General features: G+C 35.1%; 1 long non-coding RNA gene across 1 annotated transcript; it reads left to right on the forward strand.

The window, feature by feature from the left end:
- Positions 1–796: 796 nt before the first annotated feature.
- On the forward strand, positions 797–9,747 carry LOC128555818 (uncharacterized). The gene is made up of 2 exons (XR_008370369.1): positions 797–1,608; positions 7,010–9,747. It is a non-coding gene; the product is annotated as an uncharacterized LOC128555818 (long non-coding RNA).
- The last annotated feature ends 398 nt before the right edge of the window (positions 9,748–10,145 follow it).

Below are 10,145 nucleotides of genomic sequence, written 5' to 3' on the forward strand. Positions count from 1 at the left end.
TAATCTTTGATTTTGCGCAGTTTTTTGTATCGTCTAAATAAAGTAAACTAAAGTTAGTCAATTAAATCATTAATAATTAAGAAGATAAATATGCATCCTAAAATACCAAACCCATGGCAGTGTACACTGGATGTGTTCATGATTAACATATATATAACACAAAGTAAAACATACAGTTCACGAGGACATAACTAATTAATGAACAAAGTAGGGTAACATCATAGAACGGTCAGGGGCAGCAACTAGTTAACCATACTCCTGAGGCAAGTTTATGAAAATCACACTGGAAGCAATGATAAATGTAGGGCAACACCATAGAACGGTCAGGGGCAGTAACTAGTTAACCATACTCTTGAGGCAAGTTTATGAAAATCACACTGGAAGCAATGATAAATGTAGGGTAACACCATAGAATGGTCAGGGACAGTAACTAGTTAACCACTCTCTTGAGGCAAGTTTATGAAAATCACACTGGAAGCAATGATAAAGGTAGGGTAACACCATAGAATGGTCAGGGGTAGCAACTAGTTAACCATACTTCTGAGGCATGATTACGAAAATTACACTGGAAGCAATGATAAATTTATAAAACTGATTTCAGTGTTGCTTCCCTTATATATAAAACAAACACAAATACTTTTGTAAAACTAGAACAGTGGCAAAAGTAGAGGACAAATTTCTCATTAACGCACATCAAACGTCTGCTTCCGTAAAACTTTAGATATCCTATTTAACTTTCTAGGATTTTACATTTTTTGTTATAAATTTTTCATTATATTCAACTTCGTACGTTTGTAGGTAGGGATCCTGCTATATCCTAACAGATATGAAATATTTTAACTTTTGTATGCTTACAGAGGCTGAAAACGGATTGTTAAAACTCTATCTTATTAATAATGTATGTACACATTAACCGTAAGTGCTATTTAAACAGCTTTTTGTGTACTGGATCCGGGTTTTATGAGAAATAAACTAGATAAGAACGGGCATGTGACGATAAAAGAATTTCTGGAGCTGCAGCTTTCAGACATTTGCCTGTGTTCTTGAAAAACAATATTCCCTTTCAGCTGAGAAATATTGGATTCAACAAGAAGGAGAATAATTATGATGTCAGGAAAAACTTGGAAATTATCAATATTATAAATGAAATAACGATTACTATTTTCTCTTTCTGTAAGTTAGATTTCAGGCGCATGACGTTATGGAACGGACTTCTTGTCTCTTCAATTTTACACTGTCGTATTGGTTATTAAACTTTAGTTGTTGCATTCATGCAGTTCACAGAATTATTCATCATATAATCATCATATAAACAGATACTTTCATCAATTCGTGTTTGGATAAACAAGATCTATCGACTAATGTTACTCTTCATAGAATCTTTAAAGTTTTAGTTATATATAAGTAATATAACAAAAGGATATCTATGGTAAGAAGGGTCAGAGAGAACGCAGTAATTACCAAAACCAGGATTTTTGTGTGACAAACATTAGTCTACTGTGTGTTACTTAACCATATGAGAGCTGAAATATAATTATATGCATAAAGACTTGCTTTTGAAGAGTCTTAATATCCATTCATGTTTGAATTAAGAAGACACTAAACATGGTAGGTATAACAAATTAAAAATTATACATCATATAACACTGAGTACAGGAAACCGTTGTCAAACGAGTTTAATACTTTATTTATATTTCTTCCTCATGTCTTCAGTCTGTCGTTAAATCTGTTGCCTATCTAAGCAAAACTAGAAAGGGATACATCATCTAAGAGCATATTTTTTAAATGTGATTTTTCTAACTTTTTTCCATTAATGTTTGGTGAGATCAAATACTACGAAAACCCGTGTTTGTATTATCTACTTATAATACAAGGACTTTAAAAAGATATCCTTCTACACATGGTATAAACTTTTACTATAACAAAAATAACCAGATTGGAGATTCTTTCTGCTGTAATATAATGCCTATAAATCTTAGTTTTGACCTTAAATGCCTACACACATATTTTGCTTCATCGGACGAACTATTGTATAGTTATTTATCGAGCGTAGTTGTAAAAATGTTTTACATATGCCTCAATTGAGATTATTCTGATTAATTAATTGAAAGCCCAATTTTAAAACCCTTAAAAAGTCATTAATTATGTCTCGAAATCACTTTTGGCACTAATTCTGGCTTTATGACTATTTAACTAAAGTTAGGCTCTATAGATCCTAGTTTAAGGTTGCCAACTTGCTATTAGTCAATTTCAAAATGATGCTAATGATTAACATGTCACATGTTATATTATTGGCCTGGTCTTTACTAAAACCTCTTTGGTTGTAGTGTTTCAAAAAGTTGTATTGCCATATAGCGAGAGGTTAGAACCCTCTATTTCAGCTGCTATCTTGTCTCTGGGTAAGATGACTTAATTATAACAAGGTAACAAGGTATTATGGCGTAAAGATTTCCTCCTCACATGTATTCTATCTTCAAACGTAGTCAAAATCAAAGTCAGTTAGTCAGTTCCTATGAGCGACAAAAAAAAGATAACATCTCAACATCTAGACTAGCGTAGATGAGGGCAAGTTAAAAACACAGGTGGCAGTATCATTGATTGGTCACCCCCTCTCCACCCTAAAACCCCTGATACAACCCTGAAAAAAATTCTGACATTCTCCGTTGTTCCTTAATATCCCCACCCTACAAGACCCCTGATACAACCCTGAAAAAAAAGTTTTCCAACTATCAAAACAGTATTTAATAGAAGGTATAAAGTCTGCTACATGTCCATTTGCCAAACAATGTGGAACATATGATATCGTTGTTTCGGCGATTTAGACGCATTCTGACGGCATATCGCTATGCCTATCATTCACTTAGATAAAAAGGTCTGCAGTTCCACAGTTTACCTAATTCAGATCCAACGAATGACTATATTCTAGCAAAATATTTCAATTTCACATTATTTTGAGTTGTTGGAAGCCATCTTGAAACTGAAACGCTCGTCCAATCAGATCGTGTGTTACAACACAGGTACTGCCAAATCCAAGATGGCTTCCAACAACTCAAAATACCATGAAATTGAAATATTTTGCTAGAATATAGTCATTCATTGGATCTGAATTAGGTAAACTGTGGAATTGCAGACCTTTTTATTTAAGTGAATGATAGGCATAGCGATATGCCGTCAGAATGCGTCTAAATCGCCGAAACGACGATATCATATGTTCCACATTGTTTGGCAAATGGACATATAGCAGACTTTATACCTTCTAATAAATACTGTTTTGATAGTTGAAATTTTTTTTCAGGGCTGTATCAGGGGTCTTGTAGGGTGGGGATATTAAGGAACAACTGAGAATGTCAGAATTTTTTTTCAGGGTTGTATCAGGGGTCTTAGGGTGGGGAGGGGGTGACCAATCAATGATACTGCCACCTGTGGTTAAAAAAGGTTCTATTGACTATAATATTTATTCAGAAACATTACGGATTGACTTTTACCAGTTGTTATTCAGCCTCGACTACTATGAATGTCCGATATCTATGATAAAAGACGGAAATCTCGTATCATTTGAAGCAGTCTTTGCAAATTGAAACATTTTATGTTTTTTCTTCTACCTTTAAGTTTACAAAACGGCTAAAGAAAGGTAATACACGCATGCACACACAATTTAGTGTAGTATGCCAAGGCCAAAGGAATTAGTTCAGTCAATAACTTGTAATAAAGCGAAAATATCGCAAATCATTTCCTCGGTATGAAATTACCGGATGCTCAAAACTGTACTGTATATCAGATTTGCCGTTTTAAACAAATATATCTTATCAAGGTTATAGCTCTTCTCAGGGCTACAACATATTTATGTCAGGTATAATGTTAAGAAAATCTGGTTGCATGTAAATGTGTTTGGAAAGAAATTAAAAATCTTTCTTAAAAAAAATTCATTTCTCATTACATGTCATATTTAAGAACAACGATATTCATATGGATATTGCATATACATATTCTTAGTTTTTATGCCCCCGAAGGGAGGCATATTAGTTTTCAACTGTCCGTCCGTTCGTTAGTTAGTTAGTTAGTCCGTCAAAACGTTAACTTTTTGCCTGAAGGCACTTTACTCGCGAAACACTGCACCCAGGCCCTTCAAACTTCATATGCTGATAGTACTTGTTGTGTACACCATCTCTACTGACTTTGGGGTCATCAGGTCAAAGGTCAAGGTCACAGGCGCCAACGTTAACTTTTTGCATGAAGGCACTTTACTCGCGAACCACTGCACCCAGGACCTTCAAACTTCACGTGCTGATAGTACTTATTGAGTATGCCACTTTTACTGACTTTGGAGTCACCAGATCAAAGGTCAAGGTCACAGGGGCCAACGTTATCTTTTTGCATGAAGGCATTTTACTCGCGAACCACTTCACCCAGGACCTTCAAACTTCACATGCTGATAGTACTTATTGAATACACCATCCCTACTGACGTTGGGGACACCAGGTCAAAGGTCAAGGTCACAGGGGCCAACGTTAACTTTTTGCATGAAGGCCTTTTACTTGCGAACCACTGCACCCAGGATCTTCAAACTTCACATGCTGATAGTACTTGTTGAGTACACTACCCCTACTGGCTTTGGGGTCATCAGGTCAAAGGTCAAGGTCACAGGGGCCAACGTTAACTTTTTGCATGAAGGTACTTTACTCGCGAACCACTGCACTCAAGACCTTCAAACTTCACATGCTGATAGTACTTATTGAGTACACCACTCTTACTGACTTTAGGGTCACCAGGTCAAAGGCCAAGGTCACATGGGCCATCGTTAACTTTTTGCATGAAGGCACTTTACTCGCGAACCACTTCACCAAGGACCTTCAAACTTTACATGCTGATAGTACTTTAAGAGTACACCAACCCTACTGACGTTGGAGTCACCAGATCAAAGGTCAAGTTCACAGGGGCCAACGTTAACTTTTTGCATGAAGGCACTTTACATGCGAACCACTTCACCCAGGACCTTCAAACTTCACATGCTGATAGTACTTATTGAGTACTCCACCCCTACTGACTTTGGGGTCACCAGGTCAAAGGTCAAGGTGCTGCGGGGGCATTTGTCACCATTAGTGACAGCTCTTGTTTTGTCATGTAAGAGGGTTGAAAAAAACGGAAAAATAAATTATCTAAGCCATCACAGAATATGTTGACAATTTGAAAATAAACAATAAAAAAATCTCGTCAGATTTTAATGCTGTGTTAGTTGAATTATACATTATTTCGGTATCATTGTTGTTTTTTTGTTTTTTGTTTTTTGTAACTGAAATAAAATGTTTTTGATTTTTTGGGCGGAACTTAACACCGACACAATTGTGGGTCATATGGCGACTTTCCAATTTTAAAGGTGGAGGAAGATCTCAGGTGCCCCTCAGGGCATATTTCAGACACGAGTGGACACCTTGGTAGAACCACCGACCTTTCGTAAGCCCCTAGCATCAAAGAATTCTACTTTTTGTTAAAAAATGTAATTTATTAAATTCTATAAGAAGATCCATTTAACTTAACCTTTAGTCTGGTGGCAACTGATTCTATCTTTGCGACCAGTGCAGATCGAGATCAGCCTGCACATCCGTGCAGTCTGATCATGGTCTACTCACTGTTCGCTATTCAGTCAGTACATTTTCAGTCAACACCCCTCTGAATAAGAAGTGGTACTGCCCAAATTGAATGATAGACCAGTCCATTTTAGAAATTTAGCAGGGTAAAGGTTAAAGCAACCTGCATTATAATAGCAAACGTCGCATGACTGAATCCTTTTGTAAGCAAACAGGAAATGTTCAACACCCTTCACGCCTTTGAGAACCGGCTTAGGCGGGACTTTATTACAAAATAACATAAGTCGGCAAGATAGCAAACAAGTACAACATAAGCTCAGGTGAGCTTTAGAACCGACTACAGAATAACATATTGTATATATTAAAACAATTGTATAAAAAGCTGTAATAATAATGTGAAGATTAATGTTAGGAAAGGGAATATGCAATTAAAATAGCAATAAGCAAATTAAAAAATAAAAATATTTAAACATTTAAAACTATGACAAGTGCGTTTCTAGGGTGTCACTTAAAGAGGGAGAAATAAATCACAGACAGCTTTAATAAAAGATTGTTATATAAAAGTATTACAGTAAATGGTACTGGTTGTATTTTTTGAGCATAAAGACCCAATGGTACATGTTTGAAACAGATTGGCAGATATCATAGCTTGCAACACAAGAATACAAAAACAAACAAAATATATAAGCAGGTGTAATAAAAAGCAAAAACAGACAGAACAAAACAGACAACACTCAATGATCCTAAACGACCAGTAATGATAACAACTATGAGTCTTACATCAGCTGCTAATAGATTCAAATATTGAAGACCTTGTGAAATAACTATAACTATAATAACTAATAAATTCTATTAAAGATTATCTTAATCGAAATGCAGTTCTGATCATAATAAAAGACCAAAGTTGGTTATCAAATTGAAAAGCAGTGTGTTCTGGACGGGGTAAAAGAATTTGAATGTTTGATCATTGTTCAAAACTGATGTGCATAAATTGAAGGTTCAAGCTGAATGTTACCGAATAATCATGGGTCTGGCATTTAGTTATGAGAGTATGATACATGTACAATGAATTACGCTATTATCAAGCAATCAAACCAGTATCATCCCGCTCATTTGCAAACCTCATTTACTAAAGTGTAGAATAAATTGAAAGGAATTCGTTAGCATGATATAATCTGTAATCATTATCAGCCTAATGATTTCGCAGCTATTTTATTGTCCTGTATGTTAGAAGTAAGTCGTGATTCTTTAAAATGGAGAATATCAGTAAAATCAACTTTAAGAAAGAGTTTTAAGAAAAAAGAGCAATTAACCCAGCAAATCCATTTTTTTCGAAAACAGCATTCATGTCAATCAATCACACTTCTATTCTTGAAGCAGGCAAAACCTATCTGTGTATTTCATGACTGTGTTTTTTTTTTCAGAATGCACAACAGATGACTGTACTACTGCTGGTGATTTCGTGCACAATAGGATTATCTAAAAGCGCACCGGTAACGAACGACGAGCTTCGGTTTAACAAAGAGCGAGGAATTTGTGAATGGGGTTGCAACTCTAATATTGATGAAAAACTAAAATTATGTGAGGCTTTGTGTCATTTAGACACGCATCAAAAGCAGTTCCGATTCGATGGCGAAACTAAATGTCAAGCTTCTTGTGCTGCAAAATATATTTGCTGTTTTGAAGGATTTCCATCATTTAAACATTAACAGTTTTAGCGCTTCATACAATCATACGTTGAGGAAGCGCATGCAAAATCTGTGATGGTGGGTTTAATTGTAAATCTAATTTTAACTAGTGTAATCGATACACATTTGCCTTAAGAGTGATCAAAATACAAACAAGTACAGTGGATTTGAAAAATGCATCGCAGATATTAATATTCTTTGTCTGGTTAAAGGAGAAAAGCGTAGTGTGTAGCTGTAAAAGGACAGAAAACCAGACATTCTGTGTTTCTAAATATGTTTGGTCCCAATCTGTTTTAATAAAAGCTTTTTAGCCAGTGCTTTAGCAACTGGCTATAGCTCTAAATCAACTACCAAGTTTCAACCTAGCGTCGTTTGAGTTTTCCTTCTATTTCTATGTGACCGCATCACACAAATATTCTGGACGTGTAAAAAATAGTCCCGTATTTATTTTTTATAATCTTGGTATTGTGTGAGTGTGTGAGCAACTGAGGACTACTGTTTTAAACAACAAATACAAGCAGGAATGGATTCTAGAATAATTATGAATCTTATATTCACATTCGAAATATTCGGAATCACTCCGCTCAGAGCTACCAACATTGTTCAAATCATGACCGGTCTATGCACAATGAAATGTTGATTCTTCAGTTGTATCGGTTGAAATATCACTCAATAAGCACTGGCTATCAGTCCTTTCAGGGTTTTGATTAATTGTACGTCAGCTCCGCCTTGAAGCCTCGGAGTCTTAAGTACACTACATTCAAACAATCATATGAATTCACATACTAGTTTCTTGGGTTCACAATATTTACACTCTCGAATGCATGTGATATTCATCAAATGTGATTTATTTTGTATTTACTATTTTACTGCACAAAAAGCGTTTATTAACATTAATGAGTCGTAGTATAGGAATTTTATATAGAAAATACTTGTGAAGTATAATGATAATGTTGTGTACGTCTGAAATTTCCCTATGTGATGAATTTCTTGGATATCAAACTATCACGCTTAAAAAGGTTGGCAAGCCATTTTAAAGTTTCCTGCATAATGAGATGATTTTGCCACCTGCAACGGGTTAAAATGCATTTCAAGTGATGGATAGCTTTGCTTCACCGACAAAAGTGTAAGAGAGACATTCAGAAAACTTGCAGCTGGCGTTAAGGAATTCTCCACACTAAATGTATACAGCCAAAACATGCACAATAAAAACTGTTAAAAACATATATTAATTGAAGGTATTTTTATATTTTGAAAACGGCTCAACAAGGTATAAACTATACATAGTCTTTCGCAGATTTGTTTAATCATTTTAATATCATTTTTATCAAGGATTTAATATGAAAAAATATATCTGACATTGTTAAATGACTAAGGGACAAACATAAATTCTGTTGTTTGTTTCGGTTTTTTTTTTTTTTTTTTTTTTTTTTTTTTTTTTAGGTTAATGTCACATCGACACTAATTGTTCAATTGGCGATTTTCCAGCTTTTAACGGTAGAGGCAAACACCAGATGACCCTCCTTGCATTATTTCAGCAATAAACTTGTACATGGATAGCATCACCGACTTTACGTAAGCCGGTTGGATAGCTTCCTATCATGAAATAATTCTACATCTCAAGCCGGGTTTCAAACCCGCAGCGGCGGGGGCAAGTGGTTTGAAGTCAGCTAACAAGTCGGGGTTGACTTAAGATCATTTTCCCAAAATACATTTTTCATAACTTTTGAGAGAAGACTTCGTGTTCACTAAATGGCGTTGAATCCTAAAAAAATGTTTGTTCATAGGCGTAGGAGCAGTGGAAATTGGTGCAGGGTCAGGGCGCCGTAACATTGAAAGTTGGGGTCAACATATGCTTTAATCCCCTTACCCCCAACGGTTTGCCCCGTATCTTTCATAGAAAGCAAACAGCAAATAAAGATGAAAAGATTATTAAGATGTTATTAAAAAAATCCCAACACACACAGACACTGTGAAATTTTGTTCCCGTTGCACAAGCGCGGTGAATGCCTTAATATCATAAATAACCAATCTATTCAGACTTTTATGAAAGGTCTGTACGACCTTCAAGATAATTTATCCTTTCATTGGACATATATAGACATCATGATTTATGGTACATTGTGCGTGATATCCTTTCTTGTCTTTCTATATTCCGTGTCAATAAATTTTTCGTAAAGTTTAAACTACCACATCTCGGTATATTACGTCAAGCAATTATGTTTCAAACCTGCAAAGTATGTGGATTTTAAACATACAAATAGACAGCAAAATATTCTAGGGCTTTAGGTATTTTCCTTTAGATGGTATTTCAGTCTAAAAGTTTCCTAAAACATATGCTGATAAAGAAAGATTGTATGGATATTTTTAACAACTGCAATGCTTACTTTGTTGTAAAATGCAGACACTATGTAAATGTGACCAAAATACCCTTTATAGGTCATATAATTACCATAATAAAAAATTAAAGCGTGTTTCAAAGATTTTGTTATGCATGAAAATTGTAATGTGACATATATCTGGAGTTTACAAAGGTATGGAACTACATTTGAAACCAAAAGATTTGCAGTTATGACTAGTCGGGACGTCTTTACAAAATTCACTTTATTAAAGGCAAACATAGTCACTGCAAGAACATCAAAATGTTCGCGCCTACGTATTCGAAATGGTTTCCTATCAATAGTTTAAAAAAGCTTTAGCCTACAATCGTAAGACTCCAAAGCATTATTGTTTATAGTCATTCGGTAATTTCTATTATCTCAAAGGTCACAGTAATAGTGACGTCAAGACTGAAAATGGTTTCCATTCAGTCACGGAAGAATGCTTTTGTTAGGGACTTTCAAATTTCATAAGATAATTCTCTATTCTTAGC

This window comes from Mercenaria mercenaria, chromosome 3 (assembly GCF_021730395.1).
Source record: "Mercenaria mercenaria strain notata chromosome 3, MADL_Memer_1, whole genome shotgun sequence".
Taxonomy (NCBI): domain Eukaryota; kingdom Metazoa; phylum Mollusca; class Bivalvia; order Venerida; family Veneridae; genus Mercenaria; species Mercenaria mercenaria.